Source organism: Acromyrmex echinatior, chromosome 13 (assembly GCF_024713525.1).
Source record: "Acromyrmex echinatior isolate Ae372 chromosome 13, ASM2471352v2, whole genome shotgun sequence".
Classification (NCBI taxonomy): Eukaryota; Metazoa; Arthropoda; class Insecta; order Hymenoptera; family Formicidae; genus Acromyrmex; species Acromyrmex echinatior.
In genome coordinates, this window is record NC_141864.1 from 1,900,701 (window position 1) to 1,922,649 (window position 21,949).

The window sequence follows — 21,949 nt, forward strand, 5'->3', positions numbered from 1 at the left end:
TATATTAAGTGTACGAGGGCAAATCAATAAGTATCCGTGTTAGTAATGAAGACGCAAGCTTTACACAAAAATTTTTTTTATTTTTCAACGTAATCCTCTTTTAGGAGACACTTTTCCCAACGCTTCTGCCATTTTTTTAACCCCTCAGAAAAATACGATTTGTCGAACTCTGCAAAATAGGCCTCTGTTTTGGCGATGACCTCCTCATTCGACGTGAATTTCTTTCCACCGAGTCATTTTTTCAAGTTTGGAAATAAGAAGAAGTCACAGGGGACTAAATCCAGTATGGTGGATGCGGCAGCAATTCGTAGCACAATTCGTAGCGCAATTCGACCAATTTGACACCAAGCGGAGACTGCGGAGGAGTGAGCTGGTGCATTGTGAGCAATCGCGGCACCCATCGGGCCGACAGCTTTTTCATTCCCAAGTTATCGTGCAAAATATTGAATGCCGTTCCGTATGACACGCCTACGGCCTCTGCTACTTCATGCACTTTCGTTTGGCGATCAGCGAGAATCATGTCGTGGATTTTTTCAACGATTTTCTCAGTAACCACATCTGCCGGGCGGCCTGAGCGCTCCTCATCAAAAACAGACGAACGATCACGTTTGAATTTGTTGAACCAATATCTGACGATTGTCATAGATGGTGAAGAGTTCTCATAGACGGCATCGAACTTCGTTTTTATTTCTTCGCACGTTTTTCCATCCAAAAATAAGAAACGAATTACGGATCGATATTGCTCTTTTTCCATTGTATCGGAAAACATCAAATACGCTCACTATGAATTGCTGTCAAATCAAGACTATTGCATGAATCACTTTGAAATTTTGTATGGCGTCGTTTGAAAGATGGTAGTACACGATGATAATGCCAACTTGCATCAGCAAGTCGCCTGTCTTGAAACACGGGTACTTATTGATTTGCCCTATACGTTACAGATTTTATCATTACACTGAGGAAGATCCAATCAAAATGTCTGTAATTTTTCTTAAAAATTAAATATACGAATTTACACACGTCTAATCTATGTTGGCTCGCATTGGCTAATTTCACATTAATTTTTATTAAATTCTTTTTGTATGTGCCAAGGCTTTTACTTCAAAATAATAATATAGATTATACAATAAATGGTTACTCCTCACAATATCCTACACAGAAAAAAATTTGGGACTCTGACAATACACAATAAAAAACATTATTTATGTTAAAACAAATTCTTGTTAAAATTTTTGTGTTGAATTTTTAATATATCTATTTAATTTAACATAATATGATTGTGTCTTTTGAATATTTTATGTAATAATCAAAATTTAATGTTTCTCAACAACAATTTATAAATATGTAAACAAATAATATAAAAATAAGGTAGTTATAAAACATAAATTCTAAAAATAAATTAATAGAATGCGTTGATTTAATATATTATATAAAATATTAATTTTACTGAAAAAATATATTCTCTACAACTAGTTACATACTTTATATGTAGAATGTGCAGATATTTTGTGTTATTTTCTCTTTGTAACAGTAAATATATGTATATTGCATATGTTAAATATCATAGAGGCATCGCCTGAACTAAAAAATGTGTAAGAATAGCATCTAATTTCAGTTAAATTTAACATTATAAATGTGTCAATTTAACCTAAAATTTGTTTTTAAATTATGTCAAAGTATTATGCTTGTGTTAATTTTTTACACAATATTTGTGTTATTTTATAACATATTCATCTTATGTTAAATTAACACAAAAATTTTGCTGGACCGCTTGGGATATGTGAAATGTGTTACATTTAATACAAAATTTTTACTGTATACCAATGTTCGAGCGAGTTCAGTTCCATGGTAAAAGTACCGATTAAGGGATCCAATGCCCTTGACCTATATGATATTATCAAGCCTATGACCCTGAGTGACCTCCAATAGGTTTTAGTTGTCGCTCGTTATTCGTTAAAAAGTTATTAGCAGTTTAATATTTATTCCTCTGCTTTGTATGAAGAGTCAGACAACTTTAGAGAGAGAGAGAGAGAGAGAGAGAGAGAGAGAGAGAGGTAGACGAATTCAAGGAATAAAACTTTCCACGCAAAGTGACTTTCATCCCACCTCCCTTGCCAAGGGATGCACGACTTTCCATGCGAAACGGCTAAGCGAGATGGGGTGGAACTCGCTTCATATGGAAAATCGTGCGGCCTTTAACAGAGGGAAGGTAAGATTAAACTCTCGCTTCGCGTAGAAAGTCGCATGCCCCTTCGCAGGAAGGGAGATGGGGTGAAATTCACTTCACGAGAAGTGAGACATCCCTCAGCAGTAAAAGGAAGTCAGACACCCCTTAGCAGTAAAGGGCCACCAAACTGCCATGGTTTTTGTGTTACTAGCATTTGTAGTGCCCTCATAGCTATGACAACCGGAAATGAGGAACTAATATTTTGGCCGGCATCTTTATCGCTACATTTATCACATGCTACGTTTGGTTATGTTGTGTTCATTACGTTTCATTGACTTCGTTAGCTTTTGTATGCTTTTGTATAGTGTTGCGTTAATTGTATCGTGTCTGAATACAGCATCCTTACTGGAATACAGGCGACAACGAAAATGTCGCGACAACGATACTGTCTTTATCAAGCAGTTTCAACTAAATTTTCGATAAAAACAGAATGACGATTATCTCCTTTTCGTTGTCCCAGCAAGGATGCCGTATTCAGACACGACGCAATTGATGCAACACTACACAAAAGCATACAAAAGCCAACGAGTCAACGCAATGCAATGAACACAATGTAACCAAACGTAGCATGTGGCAAATATGGCGATAAAGATGCCTGTCAGAATGTGCCGGAAACGATGACCGTATTGAATATTAGTTCTTCATTTCCGAGTGTCATATGAGGTCGTCACAAACGCTGGTAATGCTAGGAACAAGAGGGGAGCTTAGTGGCCCTGGTAAAGCTCTAGACATCAAAATAGCGCACAGATCCTCCATTTTGTTTGTGTGTATGGACTTACTAACCGTATCTTATACTAATAATATTTATTGGACTACAAACAACTAAATCAAAATAGCCAATATGGAGGCTGTCGGTATTTCGGCTCATATAAAAGGAATGCACTACTTTGATATTTAGAGCTTTACTTAAGGGGAGCAGGTGGGCTAAAAGTCGCTTCACGTGGAAAGTCGAATGCCCTTTGGCAGGGAGAGGATGGGGAACTCCCTTCGCGTAGAAAGTAAGGAAAAGTATAGAATAGTTTTTAACATTGTACGAGGTCTGTTCAAAAAGTATCGCGAATTTTGAATTTCCGCGGGTTACGTATATTCGATTTTCGATTTTTTTGTGGCGTTATGTTGGTACTCATGTCTCTCACTTATGCCGACAAGTTCGGCCATTTTGAATGTTCAGTTAATTTTTGACAGCTGCTTTGCTTGCACGTGTTTTGGTTCGTCTTCGATTTTTGCCTATTCCAAAAAATGGATCAAAGAATCTGTATCAAATTTTGTGTGAAAAACAAAATTAAGTGCGCGGACGCATTCCGAATGTTGACTGTGGCATATGGTGAAACTACCTTGGACCGAAGCAACGTTTATCGGTGGTACAAAATGTTCTCAGAGGGCCGAGAAGATGTGAATGACGAAGAGCGTGCCGGACGCCCGAGCACAACAACAGACGAAAACATTGATGAAGTGAAGAAAATAGTATTGGCCAATCGTCGAATCACCGTTACAGAAGTTGCTGAGGACCTAAACATATCGATTGGCTCATGCCATTCGATTTTTACCAATGATTTGGGCATGAGACGGGTCGCGAAATTGGCTTTTGCACCATGATAACGCCCCTGATTACACATCGTTGCTTGTGCGCGAATTTTTGGCCAAAACCAACACACTAATGATGCCGCAGCCACCGTATTCCCCAGATCTGGCTTCCTATGACTTTTTCTTGTTCCCGAAATTGAAGAGGCCCATGAAAGGATGATGCTATGCTACGATTGAGGAGATAAAGACGGCATCGAAGGAGGAGCTGAACAAGATCACAAAAAATGATTTTTTGAAGTGCTTCGAGGATTGGAAAAAACGTTGGCACAAGTGTATAATATCTGATGGGGATTACTTTGAAGGGACAAAATAGATATTCATGAATAAATAAATAATTTTTGAAAAAACACAAAATTCGCGATAGTTTTTGAACAGACCTCGTATATAGCAGAAATGAGACGTTATTTTTTCATACTATTTTGATAATAACTTTTTAACGAATAATGAATGATGACTAAACCTATTGGAGATCACTCAGTGTCATGACCTTGACAACATACCCTAATAGGTACTTTTATCCGCAAATTGCAAAACAGTTCGCAAACCCAGACATAAAATGATAGAAGATTTGTGTTTATTTTTTTTGCATGTAGTTAATTTTTATCTATGTGAGTCTTGCGTGCGATGATCGTCATTCTGCTTTAGCATTTGCGAACTACGTTTTACGATTTGCGAATTATGTAGAAGTACTCTAAATTGGAGTTGGCACGAATCGGATGCATACCGCGCGACCTCGTAGCACTCACGCTAGAATTGTCCTGACTTCACCGTAGAGTGATGTGTTATGGTTTTCGTGAAACATGATGCGATATGTATCGCCATCTGTCGCGCTCGTGAAACATGCGCGCCTCATAAATGATTAGAAGAACTAGCGAAAAGTTGAACCATGGCAGCTTCACACTAGATTCAATGCAACCCGCTTATAGTGAGTTGATATGGCTTAATCGGCTATTACAAATTTTTTCCAGTGTAGTCACATTCTTTAGATTATTTCTCATTAAGTCATTTAAGGAATCAGTTTTGAAATATTTTATTATTTCAAATTTGTACTTATAACAACAAATAAAATATAACAAATAAATATAAAAAGTGTTAAATATTATGCACAAAGATTGATGTCAACATACTTACATTAGTAAGTATTAGTATTAGTATTAATAACTCAAAGTAGCTCATAGTATTAGTATTAATCCTATATGAAATTGAGTCTCGGTGAAATCAAATGGTTTTCTCATATGTTATAGATTATGATCTGCTAAACAACATAAAACATAAAAGTTTAAATTAAAAAAATGAACAGTTTTCTGATTCACTGACAGTGTCTGATTCACCTACAGTCGCTGACATCTCACCATAAAATACTCAATAACTTCTAAACAGCTGACCTAAGAAGATAAAATTATTAATGTTTAAAAAGAAATGAAAATGAAAAGAAAATGAAATAAAAATTAGGGATTGTCACTTAAAAAATCCGAGTTGACTTTGCCCTACCTTAGCGATGCCACTGCGAAAATTAAACTGATGAAGCCAACGGCTAGGTCTTTTTAAACTTTTTAAACTATTTTTATCTAAAACATTTTTTTTATGAAACTTATAATTTTCCAGATATTTTGCCGTCTCGGAACATTTTATGTTTCTTATATGATTATATATGTGTTACATATAATTATATTCCACATATAATTACATATTATCATATATATAATGTCCAAGATATGTATACATGTATAAAACAATACTTTGTTACAAGATATGTAGTGTAATTCCCTATTCTTAGCGTAGGCCCAACGACATAGACATGGTAGGGGTCTAGTCCTGTGTGTATGTGTATGCGTGCGTGCGTGCGTGCGTGCGTGCGTGTTCATGCGTGCGTATGCGATATGCAATTATATTATTTAATAAAAAATTGTTTCTCAACTATTTATTAAGTTATTTTCATCATTCATATCCTGGGAATTACATATTCTTTTTAAGTGAGACTCCCCACTTTTTCTTTCATTTTCTTATAGTCCTTGTTCAGATCTTTTCAAAACACTATAATTTTATCCATTTTAGGTCAGAAATTATTGAGTATTTTGGTGAGATGTCAGCGATTGTAGGTGAATCAAATACGAAAACTGTTCATTTTTTTTGCGCTAAAACTTATATATCTTGTTTAACGGGTCATAAGCTATAACATATGAGAAAACCATTTGATTTCACGAGCACCCAATTTCATATAGGATTAGTCCCCCCAGTCCATAAGAAGATCCTTTTTTTTTTTTATTTTTTCAGTCTCTCGCATCTCCTCCTCCTCTCTCATCTCTCTCCTCTCTCTTCTCTCTTTGGGTTGTGTGTTGTGTGTGGTGGTGTTGTGTAAGGCCATATTTGAAAAATAGTATTATCATTACAATGTAATAATTAAAAAGAAATGAAAGAAAGTCAGATTTTAATTTCATTTTTATTACATCCTATGATTAACAACTATAAAATTCATATGTAAAATTTATAGTATTTAAATTTAATAATACAAAACGAAATATTATTAATATAATATTTCATTTATATTGTATTTAATGATTTAAATAATTTTATTTTTTAGAATATAAATAGTACAACATAAATATTTATATTAAACAATACAGAAAGAATAATATAGAAATAATAAGAGAATAATTTTAAACACCTTAAATAATACTATTTACTTTTTATTTTTTTTTTTACTTATAAAATTTAAGACTTGATGTATAAGAATAACCCCGTTTAAGTCCGTTAACCGTTATTTTCTAAATTTGATAACAGTTACTGAAGTTATTTCTCAATAACGGTTAGTAACAGATAAAAAAATAACGACCATTACTTTAGTTCGCAGTTCGTTTACCTAATATTCGAGTCTTACTACTTATATTTTTCCTACAATTGCAACCAAAACAAATGCAATATACATATTTCGTATCATGCATGATTTGATTTATTCTAATTGTTATAAGTTATGACATTTTTGTGGATTCGTTAACATGTATGATTAATTAATTTTTTTAATTTTCTTTTAAATAAATAATTAATTAATTATTCAAATTTGCATTTACAAATAGATTAAATAATTTGCACGTAACAGAATCTGTTGTTAATAATCAATGTATTTGTACTAGTTAATATATTGTAGGTATAATATCCATACTAAACTAATCAAAAGTCAAAGTCAATCAAATTACAACACATAAATAAAAATTAATGTATTAATAGAACTTTCTTTAAACAATTTATAATTTGCCCTTCAAATTTAAAAAAAAAATTTAATTTGTAATTTTATATGCTGTGCATTTCGATATAATTCGCATATATTTATATATGTGTCATTTATTATATATTTTGTATATATATATATTTTTAAAGTTTTTCATGCTTTGCTCCTTAGAAACAAATGTAAGCTAATTAATTAATTTTTTAATTATTTAAAATATCATAAAATACATTTTCATTCATTGTTTCTGAAATTAATTTTGTTAAAATTTTATCGTCATTATCACGTATGTTTTTTAAATTGTTCACATTACTCAATTTTAATGTTAAAATCAATAAATAGTAATTATTATGAATAAAACGTAAGAAACTCATAAATTATTTATTTCCTAATGAAAATTCTTAATGAAATTAATCATTATCTTATTATTAGACGAATTATTTAAGACAATATCGTAGATAAAAATTTACTTATTTATAAATATGTAAATACATTATACTTATGAGATATACACATATTTATTACACGTATTTTATTACTATATTTTATAACTATATTTTATAATTGTAAAAAATCTGTATTATAACTGCAAATTATAATAACCCGTTTAATGAACGCAATCATTGTAGAATAATTTTCCAAACCTGTGTGACAAATGTAAGATTGCAGAAAATGTACAAGATGTTAACGAAGCAGAGCTCTCAAATTCTGTATGTATGTGCGCAAAATGGCGGAAAAATGGTACATGTTGGTTTAATGAGACATCGCAATAGCTTCAGTATTTTAGGTAGTACATATATAACACAGCAGGCATAACGAATGCTTATTCTAGATACGAGCAAATAAAGGTATTTATACAATTTCCATTAATGTGCCAAATTACTTTGAAGTATTTAATCTCCATGTTACTTCTAAGGCAAAGCGACAAGTACTTTCGTTTTGATCAAATTTTATGATATTGTATTTCATTCATGTCACACATGTTATTAGTATATTTGAAATAATTTTGTTCAAATAAATTTTTTATTTTTTGTATCCAAAGGAAAGTGCACAAATATTTTAAAGATTATTATCTGATGTATTAAATTTATTTATAAAAAATATCAGCTTTGCATTAAACTAAGTTCTTTTAGAATTTATGCAGACTCTCTCATTACAAATACATTAAAATTTCAAATGAGAATATGTTAAGAAGGGCTACGAATCAAAATAATGTACATGATATTACTGATATAAAGATATAAATAATAAACAATATAACATATTATAGAACCGTATATATGATTACACAAACTATAGAAATCAAAGCCTTAAATGGTCTAGCTGGATCTTAAATGCTTATATGATTCTAATTTATATACTACGTAGTCCCTAGAAACGCGCGCTGAAATGATTTTTCGGTCTTCAAAATGCTAACTCTACTAAACTAGTAATATTACGCAGTAATATTACGAGTTAAATTGACTAACAATTCAACAAATATTTGATGCTTATTCGCATCTTCGAAACAATCTTAATAATATTGAATAACATATTAAAATCTCTGTAAATAATTAATTCTTATTGCGAAAAAAAAATATTACCTCGTCTGGGAGTCAAAACCAGATCTCTTGCATTCTGTGCGAGCGTCTTAAACCTTTAGACTACTGAAGCCTTAGTAATATTCTTCGTAATAATTGGCATATGAAGTAACAATGTCTTTTTAAGCGTAAATAAACAATATAACATATTAGGACCGTATATGTGATAACACAACTATAGAAATCAAAACCTTAAACGGTTTGACACAGTCCCCAGACTTCCGCCCGAGGTAATATTTCTCGCAATAAGAATTAATTATTTATAGATTTTAATATGTTATTCAACATTATTAAGATCGTTTCGAAGATGAAAATAAGTATCAAACATTTGTTAAATTGCTAATCAATTTAACTCGTGATATTATTGCGGTAGTTTAGTAGAGTGAGTGTTTTCAAGATTGATTTTTCAAAAAATCATTTCGGCGCGCATTTCTGGGGACTACGTAGTATATAAATTCACACAATAATTATACAAGCATTTAAAATCTAGCTAAATCGTTTAAGGCTTTGATTTCTATAGTTTGTGTTATCATAAATAATAAAATTAAATTAAAATTACAGACGTTTCGACTACGGGTCATTATCAATGTTAACATATGTTACGTCCGGACCCTAAGATTCTTTTATTTCAGTGGAAAGAAAAAATTAGGAGGGAGCCAAGAAAGGACGCAATTAACATCGCTCTTGTAGTTATCGCTCAGCGATGCCAGAAGTCGAAAACATTTGATTAAGTCCCAGATGTGAGTCAACGTCGATATCCGACGCCATTACCCAATCCGAGATTTTGCATCCGTCGATCCTCTTTTGGATCAAAGAACTTAATCTTTTTGGTCAAGGATTGGACCCGTACGATCTGTATTAAAACGCAGCGAATCGGGCGGCGAAATGAAATTTAAGCAATCATTTAGAAATATTCATATATAATTTTTCTATAGTTTCTATTTATTATTTTCTCTTAAGTAAAGTTGGACACAAATGTGTGTATGCGTGTACATATAGAATCATGTACATATATTAATGTATGGATTTACAATAATATAAAAGTACATATATATAAAGAGTAAGTACCATGTGTGTGATAGATATTTTATTTTTACAAAAATCAGTGCTAGAAACAAATATAATAGAATTCTGTGTAAGTGTGTGCGTATATTAAAGAGAAGAAAAAGCACTTCTTACAGGTTCGATGAAATATTCAAATGATTAGAATATCTCATCGTAGGATCTGTTGTCTTCTAGAGGGACTGGGGAAGGAGAAGAAGCAGAAGATTCTAAGTTTTGAAAATTATATATCGAGGGTAAGAGAACAGGAGGGAAAAGGGAATTCAAAAGGCTCCGAAAGTGTATTACTAGAGGAACTATTGGTTGGATTGTCAGAGATAAGAGAACGTCGGGGGAGACTCGATCTTGATATTTCTGGCGCAAATGAGCCCTTCTAAGTTAACGACGGGCTTGAGGGGAAATGAATTGTTCGGTATGTATCCGCGTAATATCGGGATGCTAGCCTTTCTATGTTTTTCGAGCTTGGCCCGCTTCTTATATCCTGCTTTGTGTTTATTTCGCCAGACCATCTATTAAAATTTTCTCTTGTTAGTGCCCACGATGGATAATTAAAAAAATGTAAAAGGAGAAAATAATTCCGAAGAGAAGGAAGGAGGAGATAGATTTTCCAGAAGTTATCTGACTAAGGAGAGTAACTGTGGATTACTTAAAGCATTTTATCGCTTAAGTAACTCTGAATAAGAAAAAGAAGAATTACTTGAAGCTTTTTACTGCTTAAACATTTCTGAGTAGAGAAAGAGGTGCATTACTTGAAGCATTTTATTGCTTAAGTAATTCTAAATAACAAAAAGGAGAATTACTTGAAGCGTTTTAGCGCTTAAGTAATTCTGAGTAGAAAAAGAGGTGAATTACCTGAAATATTTTTACCGCTTAAGTGATTCGTTAGGAGAAAAGGTAGGCTGGATGTGTCTGTGGTTAAAAAGAGAAAACATTAAGGAGAAATAAGAGAGCGAGAGAATGTTGATGGTCATATAATTTTAAAATTAAATTAACACGAGAAAGGAAAAAAGAAAATTTGTTCTTACTATTTGCTGGAGGTAGTGATGAACTGTAGCGGGAGTTCTCGGTGATGTCTCAGTAATGTCTCAGCGATGCCTCTTAACCAAGGATGAAAGATTTTCAAATGTAAACTACTAATTTTTTGGATTGCAGTGAGCCGAGAACTCCACACTTCGAACGAACCTGTCGACTGATTGAAAAATTTTCTATAATTGACTGCACTTTTCCAAAAGACCATATATATATATATATATATATATATATATATATATATATATATATATATATATATATATACAAGGTGATTTTAACATATTTCGTCCCATCATGAGCAGATAGAGAATCGAACTAAGTCGAAAAGTCATCTATCATTTTGCAGTTTGCGCAATAATTAACGAAATATTAATTACTAAAAGTTGCCAAATATTGGTCTTGAATAATATTTTATTCAAACTATCAACTTTATAGAAAAACTGCAAAAAACAAAAATCATTTATTTTCTTCTCATAGAACTTTAAACATTTTTTCAGAATTTTTTATCAACTTTTTAGTACTGCATTTTCTTATTTTTACCAATATGAGAAAATACGGTATTAAAAAATTCTGAAAAAATTCTCAAAACTTTATGAGAACAAAATAAATGATTTTTGTCTCTTGCAGCTTTTCTATAAAATTGATAGTATTTGAGTAAAAAATTATTCAAGACCAATATTTGGCAATTTTTAATAATTAATATCTTGTTAATAATACAAAAATTGCAAAATGATAGAGGACTTTTCTACTCAATTTAGTCCACTCTACCTGCTCGAGACGAATGGGGCCGTATATTCATGCCACCCTGTATATCGGGATGTGATGCAATTCGGTACTTGGACTTTGGATGGGTGATTCATCTCTTTTTCCAAAAGTTTCCCAATTATTTGGAAAAAATAAAAGTGATTGGAGTTGTTTTGTTTTATATGTGAGTCAGAAAATGTGATCAAGCTTATCTATGAGTCATAGGGCCACACGTGCTTTCAATCGAACACTAATAATTATTTTCTTTTAATTGATGTTTAATTATATTAGGTGTTGGAATTAATTCGTAGCGTTTTTTAATGAAAGAATGTTATTTATTTCACATGAGCATTAAAAAATACATTAATGAAAGTACTTCCCATCACTTGTAAAACGCTACGAATTAATTCCAACACCTAATATATAATAATAAAAAATCAATATTCGATTGGCCGTGCTAGTGACCCTATTCTGGAGATAATCGTAAGTTATTCGCATTTGAGAGAAAAACAGATTTTCTCGACGCAAGAAAAGAATCACTAGGACGTAACATCTCCACTTTAGACAAATGTTGGGGATGCACATATTTGCAACTTAATAAATGATTGATTCTTTTTTTCTGTGGTTCTTAATTAATAAGTTTCAAATCGATTATTGCTTAAATATATCTGCTCAAAGATTAGGAGAGCGGATATTATTTTTCTCTCTTCTTTTTTGATAAGAAGCAGGAAAGAGGCGAGGCGAAAAGTGACGAGGCGACCTTCAAAACTCCTTCAATTTCTTCATATACTACTTCTTATAAGTGTGTATATGCATATGTATGTACGCGTTTTTTATTGATAGTTTTTCTTATATTTGCGAGAGGAGCAGAAAAGAATAACAAGGTGATTTTTCATACTTTATCTGTATTCTTTCGTACTTTCTTTATATATTCGATAGAAAGAAAGGAAAAAGAAGGAATTCATATATATATATATGAATCCTGAGCAGGTAGAGCGGACTAAACTGAATCGAAAAATCCTTTATCATTTTAATGCTTGCAATAATTAATGCGATATTAACGTTTAAAGATAGCCGAATACGCGCGTCCGCCCGACCTACTATTGCCGAAAGTATGGCCCACCGAACGCACGGCGCGCCGTTTAATTTTAGAAGCCCATTCCCCGTACGCCAAGCTATCGATAGCGGATATTCGGCGCTTTAGAAATAATATCTTGATTGCGAAAATTGGGAAATGATCAAGAACTGTTAGAAAAAACTCAGTTTAGTTCGTTCTAAAGTATGCACATGTACATACAAAAAAATGTTATATATATATACGTAAATATTACTTGTTTCACGTAAATAATAAGAGTATTTTAAAATTATATTCTTTGTAATGATATAACTCATGACATTACTCAAAAGAAGAAGAATAAAAATTGCGTTTTCTCTTAACACCAGAATGATATTTTTCTGCATTTTTCTAAACTCATGAAAGTTTGGACATCCGCATAAATTTCATCAAATGATCATGTAAAAAATTAAGATATAAAACAGCAATTGTATTATTTTTTAATTTTGAATCACTTGTATGCAACATATATGTACTAACAATTGCAAAAGCTTTATGAATTAGTTTTAATTTTGTATGTCAAAAAGTGTATGTCAAATTCTTTTTATTTTGTACAACATTAATAGTATAATTAATAAATTTCAAAAATTCAATCAGAGAACACAAATATGGGCTCACGCTATGGTGTATGTTGCTAGCCCAGCAAACGAGAATGAATTAAAATGGATTGAAATTTTTTTCTATCCAAATACATATTTTATATATATATATATATATATATATATATATAAATAGCGAATACTTTTTTTGGATTTAATTGGATTCAATTGGATTCAATTAAATTCAACTGGATGCAATCGGATTGAAAAATTGCATTTCCTATTCAAAATTTTGAATTAAACAGTATTTACAATGCACAGAAAAAGCTAATATTATTTTTAGACTGAAAGGCATAGAGATATACTCCATGCAATTCCTATAAATAAATAAAAATGTATTCAGGAAAAGCACTCATTTTAACATTTATAAATCAATATTTCTGAAAATCTGAATCCATTTCAACTTATTTCAATCCATTCTCGTTTGCTGGGAGCCTATCCCCATAAGTAGAGGATAGATTAGCAAAAGCTTTATAAAATATTTTTAATTCAATTTTGGCACATAAAATTAAAAATAATTTATAAAATTTTTGCAATTGCTAGTATGTGTACAATTGATCTAAAATATATTTAAAAAAATAATACAATTGTTATTTTATGTTTTAATTTTTTACATGATCATTCGATGAAATTTATGCGGATGTCCGAACATTCATGAGCGGTTTAGAAAAATGCAGAAAAATATCATTCTGTTGCTAAGAGAGAACGTAATTTTTATTCTTCTTCTTTTGAGTAACAATTATATCATTACAAAGAATATTTTCTTGATAATATAATTTTAAAATACTCTTATTATTTACTGGAAACAAATAATATTATTATTTATGTAACATTTTTTTGCATGTACATGTGCACATTTCAGAACGAACTAAACTGAGTTTTTTCGAATAATTCTTGATCATTTTCCAATTTTCGCAATCGAAATATTATTTCTAAAGCGCCGAATATCTGCCATCGATAGCGCGGGGAGTGGGGAGTGGGGCAAGCGCTCCGCTCACCGCCGCGAGACTCTAAACTCGAACGGCGCGGCGCTCCTGCTAGACCATCCCCGCTCCTCGCGGCCTGCACGTCGTGCGCTTGGTGGACCATACCTTTGGCAATAATAGGTCGGGCAGATGCGCGTATTTGGCTATCTTTAAATGTTAATATCTCGTTAACTATTGCATTACAAAATAGTAGAGGACTTTTCGACTCAGTTTTAGATAATAACTGGGCGGTAATTTATGATATAAGTTATATGTATACATTCAAAATAAATATAATAAATGGACAGTATAAGAATATTCACGTAGCAGTTTTACGTTCAGTCAGTACAGTAATTTTGTCATCATATCTGTGCAATTTGTTAAATTGTTTTTATATTAATTCAAAGCCAAGTTTTTAACCTTTTTGAAATGATTATCAATCCGCTTAATGTTGTTAGACTGTTATTAGCATCTATAAGTTCAATATAACAGAAACACTAGTAACTGAAGCAGAAATAGAATTAAAAGAAAATGTACAAAAATTATTGCTGAGTAGCATTTTTTATATATTCATATAAATTTTTTTTATTATTTCTATAATGGATTGGAAGTAACAGAAAAAACCTGTCTCGATTATCAAGAACCTTATAAATTACATAATTCTGAAATAATTGAAGATGATGAAGAAGTATGGGATGAAGATAATTTAAATTCTCATCCTCAATGTTCGAATGATGACGCAGACTTTGACAGTTCTTATAAAAGACGAGCTGTTGAGTATTGGCGGAATTGGGACATTAATGGAAAAAATAAAAACAAAACGAATCATCCGCTAAAATCAATGCAAAATAAATTTAGAAGAATTTCATCTGAACATCAATTAAGATGATGGGAAGAACAATTACATCAGGTAAATCGTATAGAAAAATTATCTTACATTTCCAAATTTACACATGATAAATTTGCTGCAACTGTTGAATCAGAATTCATAATTCATGATCGATCAAAGATGGACTTTACAAGAGCTCAAGAAAAAATAGGAAATTTAAATTCTGTATTTAAAACATCTCACAGTATTGGATATATTCAAAAAGTCTCACCGAATTGTTTCGAGAAAAATTACGAAATTTGTAACTAGAAGAACAATAGAAGATTCCATTGAGTTACAAAATATAGCTAATGATTTTCTGAAAACAGTAAAACCACTTATCGAACAGTTCGGATCTGAAATTGTTTTTAATTCTGATCAAAGTGGTTTCCAATTGGAAATTCATTCTGGAAGGTCATTGTGTAATGAAGGAGTAAAGAAAATAGAGTGTGTTGTGCAATCTATATCATCAACAGCACACTCATACACCATACAACCAATAATATCGTGTAATGGAAATTTGCTGTCACCTTTATCTATTGTATTGAAAGAAACAAATTATATTTGGACCAAGAGTACAAGAAACTTTATTTACACTAATAAATGTTATTGTGAAATCATAAAAATCTGATAAAATGACTTCAGGTAATTAAATAAATTTCCTTTTACAGTACATTTTCAGATACTGTTTTACTATTAAAAAGTAAATATAAATTTGCACATTTAAACGGAATAATATAATAAAATTAAATATAAGTCTTATTTCTATGATATATTTTATATTTTATTTAAGAATTTTATAACAGTCATAAAATAGTTATTAATTTAACATTTATATTTCTTATAGATCACTTTAAAATGTAGTTAGAAAAAGATTATTTCCTAAACATTGATTCTAAGCGTTCTTCTTATCGATTCATGGACTGGTCATTGTCCCAATATAATTTCAGATTTAACACCTGTAGGAAAACATATTACTACTATGAAAACATATTACTACTTATGCCAAAAGGCACTACAGGGAAAATATTTATTAGATGTTTATGGATTTAGAATTTGGAAAAATTTTACTAAAAAGGTTTTCAGACATTCTTTTATTATTGGAAAGTAACATAAATTTACATGAACAAAATAATATAATAAAATTACAATCTCTGATATATAATCAATTGTCATCCTCGCGATATCACAACTTATTTAAATATTCGTGGTTTAAAAGTGATTATACAAACGGAGGACCAGAATTTGAAAATCCAGTAGAATTTAGTTTTGACAAAAATATAACAACATGATATCGAAGGTTGCCGAAGTAATAGAGCTGTAGTAAAATGTTCATGGTGCAAGATGTCATTATGTTTGAAACATTTTTTTATCGAGTATCATTATTGTAATGAGTATAATGAGTAAACGATACAAAATATAAATTTATTATGTATAAACATTTAGAAATTATTTTATTATTAAGTATAATATACATGTTTTGAAATTATTACGTAAATGACAAGTAAATAAAATATTAAAGCGTGAAACTAATTGAAAATAACTTTAAGAAAATAATCTTAAGATATTATAAGGAAATAATGTACAGAGATGAATAAAAAAGTTTTACTCACTTTAAGGAGAAATATTATTATTATAATAAAAATTATTAACTCTTAACATTATATTATTTATGTTCGAGAGCGAGTCAGAGCGAGAGCCCTGACGTGAAATTTTAAAGTGATACGTTGACTCAAAACGGCGGAAAAACTGAGAGCGGCGGAAAACTAAGAAAGTCGAAAAACTAAGAGTTGCGGAGAACTAAGAGTTGCGGAGAACTAAGAGTTGCGGAGAACTAAGAGTTGCGGAGAACTAAGAGCGTTAAGAGCTATTGCTTCTCGGTTTTGCCTTTTATGCTCTTTTGAGAACAAAGGCTTCCCTTCGCCTATGAGATTTTTACACATTCAAAATTTTGAGATGATCCTCTGTGTCGGGTGGCGATTGGCGATTTCGCGCGCAACGGCCAAGCGGCACGCTATTGCCATGCGCGCCCGTTAAATCTGGATTCTTGATTGGGATGAACGCATATTACGCGTTTTGCGTCACGCGCTCGCACGTGCGCTACGACCGATCCGAATTGGTTAGCCGTTATAGCGGTTAAAATTTGCGTACGTGCGACATGCGGTTTAGGTTGTTGTTTTTTGACTTTATCGACGAGGTGATAGCCGAGTTTATATTTTGGAAACTTTTAAGGACGCTTGAGATCCTTCTAGAAGCTTTCGATCCGTATGTCGCACGAACGCCAAATATGAAAATTATATATATTAGGTGTTGGAATTAATTCGTAGCGTTTTTTAATGAAAGAATGTTATTTATTCCACATGAGCATTAAAAAATACATTAATGAAAGTACTTCCCATCACTTGTAAAACGCTACGAATTAATTCCAACACCTAATAATACATGTTGGCCGTATCTCGAACAATTTATATTTGTGATATTTGTAATGTTACAAATATCAATCATGTCAATTCCCTTATTCGTTGATTTATTTTATTGTTCCGACAATTTCTTATGCATATGAGTAGCGTATATAAGCGTAAATAATTAATTTTTGAAAATGATATGTCGTAATGTAACTTTATTACACATGGTTGAATTTGTAAAAAAATAATTTTTAATTTGATAAAAAAAAATTGAAAATTTAAGAAAATTACTGGTGGTGGGGGTATTTTGATAAACAAAAAAATAAAAAAATTTTTTTTATAACTTTAAAGTACTCTTGAAATCGTACAACTTTTGTTGAAACAATTTTTTTCTATGTTTTATACTTCCAACGATATTCGTCTCGATAGAAAAATATCATTTTTTTCACTCCTTAAACATGAGTTAGCGTACTTAAAAAAAAATGTGTCTCTTAGATTTTCGTGTTTTACAACATATTTCCTGTAGAATTAAATCAGTTCCAGACAGTTGTAAAACTTCCCTTATCAATTTAATCCGCTCTACTTACTGGAGCCATAAATTGGAGCCACTCTGTATATATAGTTCTTTTGACTCTAAGAGCCTTAAATTTTATTTTATAATGTATCTTAAAGTTTAATTTAAGAAATTTAAAGATTTAAAGGTCATTATAGGTATGTGTATGTATATATGTATATATACAGGGTGGCATGAATATACGGCTCCACTCGTCCCGAGCAGGTAGAGTGGACTAAACTGAGTAGAAAAGTCCTGTACCATTTTGTAATGCTCGCAATAATTAACGAGATATTAACGTTTAAAGATAGCCGAATATGCACGTCCTCCCGATCTATTATTGTCGAAAATATGACCCACCGAGCGTGCGAGCCGCGAGGAACGGGACTTACCGTCGCGAGCATCTAAGCTCAAACGGCGCGGCGCGCCTGTTAGGCCATTCCCGCTCCTCGCGGCCCGCGCGCCATGCGCTCGGTGGGCCGTACCTTCGACAATAGTAAATCGAGCGGATTCAGCTATCTTTAAACGTTAATAACTCGTTAATCATTGCGAGCATTACAAAATGGTAGAGAACTTTTCTACTCAGTTTAGTCTACTCTACCTGCTTGGGACGAGTGCGGCCGTATATTCATGACATCCTGTATATATATATATATATATATATATATATATATATATATATACCTATCTATTTATCTATATATATAGATCTACCTATCTATCTACCTATCTATCTATATATAAATATATATATATATATATATTTATATATAGATATAGATTTATCTATCTATCTATCTATCTATATGTGTGTGTGTGTGTGTGTGTGTGTGTGTGTGTGTGTGTGTGTGTATGCGTGTGCGCGTAATTTCTTATGAAATTACAAAAAAAATCCCGTAGGGCGAGGAGATTATTTGAGTGAAGCCTAGACATGAAATGCTTATATTAGATTAGGAGCCATCCAAAGGTTATGTGTGGAACCGTTGTTATTCCTGCGTTTAATTGTACTTTATTTAAAGGTATTTGTGAATCCTTCAATATAGCTCGGACATTCTTCTGCAGGCTGTATTCGTATAATAGTTGTACCGCAGGTCGCTCAGTTTGTCTGGTTATGTACAGAATCCTCGTGAATTATCACGTGTGCAAAGACGGGTAATATATTGATTTTTCCATTCAGCCACCGTTTCTTCATAGCAGTAGCAACAAATTTTAAAAAAGGTGTGTTGGTAGACTCACCTTTCCATTGTAATAACGCACCGGAATTTCATCAAATATCGATAGACGTCCTATTGATCCTCTGCTCTGGTCGATACAGGTGACTCTTCTTCTCGTTGACTAAAGATACAACAGAGATAGCGGAATGCAGGCATTTCATGTATTATATAATAATTTAATTTCTTACAATTTCAATTTTGGAAAAGGAGGCAAATAACGCTTAAATGTATATATGTTTATTGAAATTATATGAATATTGTTCTAATATATAGTTTGTTTTTTTGGAAAAAGCGAACATGACTTTGAGTTACACACATGTATATATATATAATATATATATATATATATATATATATATATATACTGCATAATTATTATATTTACTATTAAAAAAGGTATATATATATATATATATATATATATATATAATATATATATTTTTGTATAGCTAATGCTCTATAAACTTTACATTATTATTATTATTTTTAAAAATATATATTTTTGTTGATACTCTCTCTGTCTCTCTGTCTCTCTCTCTCTCTCTCTCTCTCTCTCCCTCCCCTCCTTCCTCCTCCCTCCCCCTTCCCCTTGCCTCCCCTCTCTCTTGTTACGTGCAGCGGACTTTTTTTTCGTGGAGATTTGGAATTCGTTGAAATAAAGAGACAGCTGCGAAAAACGAACAAGTTGAGCATAACAAGTTGAGCATTATAGCCTAGAGAAGACTAAAAATTTTCTTTTCATATTAAAAATTAAAACAAAGAATCCAGCATATCTGCTCCTAAATGACGCTTTGAAATAAATTCAAAATTAACGTGCACGAGCGGCGGGATCAAAAGGACATCGAGTCTGTACCCCTCGGATATTGCGGCTAAAATAATAATAAATATATTATTGGAAGCATAAGACCGGCGCCAAAATATTTTTTAACGGTCGCGGACGATTGTCACGAGTCCGTGATCTAAAAAACAACACGCAACGTTCAGGGGTAGATTCTGAATGGTCTCGTGCCGACGCTGCACATGCGCTTCCTCGACGTACTGTACGTGTGCTTTTCTCATAAATTTTAAGATCACAAAATTAAGGATAATACTTCTACACGCTACAGATTCCGGTCAATGTCCTTTCCCTTGATCAATTAGAAAGCAAGAAATAGATCCCCACCACTTAATTAACGAATCTATTCACCAATTAGCGCTGTTAATCAGGGCAAATTTACTATAAAAACCCCGGTTCCGTGGGACTCAGCGCCTTTTTTCTTAATTTCTCTCTAGGGACGGACGTAGCGGTCCGAAATTCTTATTTTCTTAACCGGCCAACACTTTAAAACTCAGAGTTTTATAGTAGTGCAAGAGAAATTCTATCGACCTCGCATACTTTGCCAGCAAGACTTGAAAATTTAGAGTTAGTGCTGAAGAAACATCATCAACCTCACACACCCTGGTCGGAGGATCCTCACTGATGAGCATCTCAATAATAAGTCGGTATATCTCCATCCTCTGGTCGCCCTCGTTTTTTTTTTCGATAATTCATTTCATTATTTCATTTTATTATTCATTTATTTTTATTTTATTTTTATTCTTTTCTTTCTTTCTGTCTTTCTCCCTTTTGAGTTCCCATGCAAAAGAAAATAAAACGTTGCAGTCTGTTCACGCTATAATTTCAATCCTTGTCGCTGTCGCCTCACGGTAATTGCTCGCCCTTGTCGACAGGTCGCTCGTATCCGCCAGTTAATATTATCATCGTCCGAGGAAAATCAGGCCCAACTCTCGCAGGTCCACTTACCAAAACTTTTTTTCCTCGCTATCCTCTCCGTAACTTCTCTCTTCTACCACACGATATTTTCACACACGCATATAAAAATATGTCTAACCAAGACAAAACAAACCAAAGAAATTGTACAAAATTGTAACAATGTATTGCTAAATATTTCTTTTATTATGTTACTATTAAATTTAACCCTTGTTTGTTAAAAACCTCTTCAAAAACATTTTGAAAAACCTCTCCAAGTACTCATTATAAGCTCTCTCGCGATTGTACTTCGCCCTCTCCCCGGTTACATAAATTAAGTTCCATGACCGAAAGCCAAGGCATACAGACGTACTGGCACATCTAGCATTAAAGTGCGCTCTCCCGGCACACTGATCCAGTTTGGGCCCTTTAAATTAAAAGTCCGACTGGTGTGTCCATTTAGCAGAGCACGAATTGAGATTTCCACTTCGTTCTCCATTCGACCTCCGGCTCGTTAGGAGCCTCAAGACGAAGCGAAGTGCCTCTCGATTTGCGTCGGTCTTTTCTCACAGCTTTCTTGCGGTCCAGAGCTTGGACACGATCAAATCGGTCTAATAATTCGGTTCCTGTTGTGGTCTAATAATTCACTTCCTCAGTCCATACATGCGGAGCTTGGACGTAACACTATATAAAAACCTTATATTGTTATTATTGTTATATATATAATTTTTTTTCAATAGTTTGTACTATATAAAAACTTTATTATTATTTTTGTTATATATGTATATATATATATTTTTGCTAATATTATATAAAAACTTATACTGTCATTATATATTAAAAAAAAAATTTTAATAGATACTAATTAAGACTTTTTTTATTATTATTTTTTTGTTATATATATAGGATATATAGGATATAATATTTTTTTTTTAATACGATATGAAAATTTATGTTGTTATTATTATCTATATATATTTTTATATAAAAAATATGTTTTCTAATAGCTAATACTAATTAAACTTTATTAGTACAAATTAGTTCGGTCCG

At 32.0% G+C, this 21,949-nt stretch overlaps 1 protein-coding gene and 1 pseudogene across 8 annotated transcripts in view; both read left to right on the forward strand.

Moving 5' to 3' along the window:
- The window catches only part of nAChRalpha4 (nicotinic acetylcholine receptor alpha4), a 355,672-nt gene that overhangs the window by 71,823 nt on the left and 261,900 nt on the right, over positions 1–21,949 (forward strand). The window lies entirely within an intron of this gene.
- LOC147907494 (uncharacterized) lies at positions 13,377–17,811 on the forward strand (annotated as a pseudogene).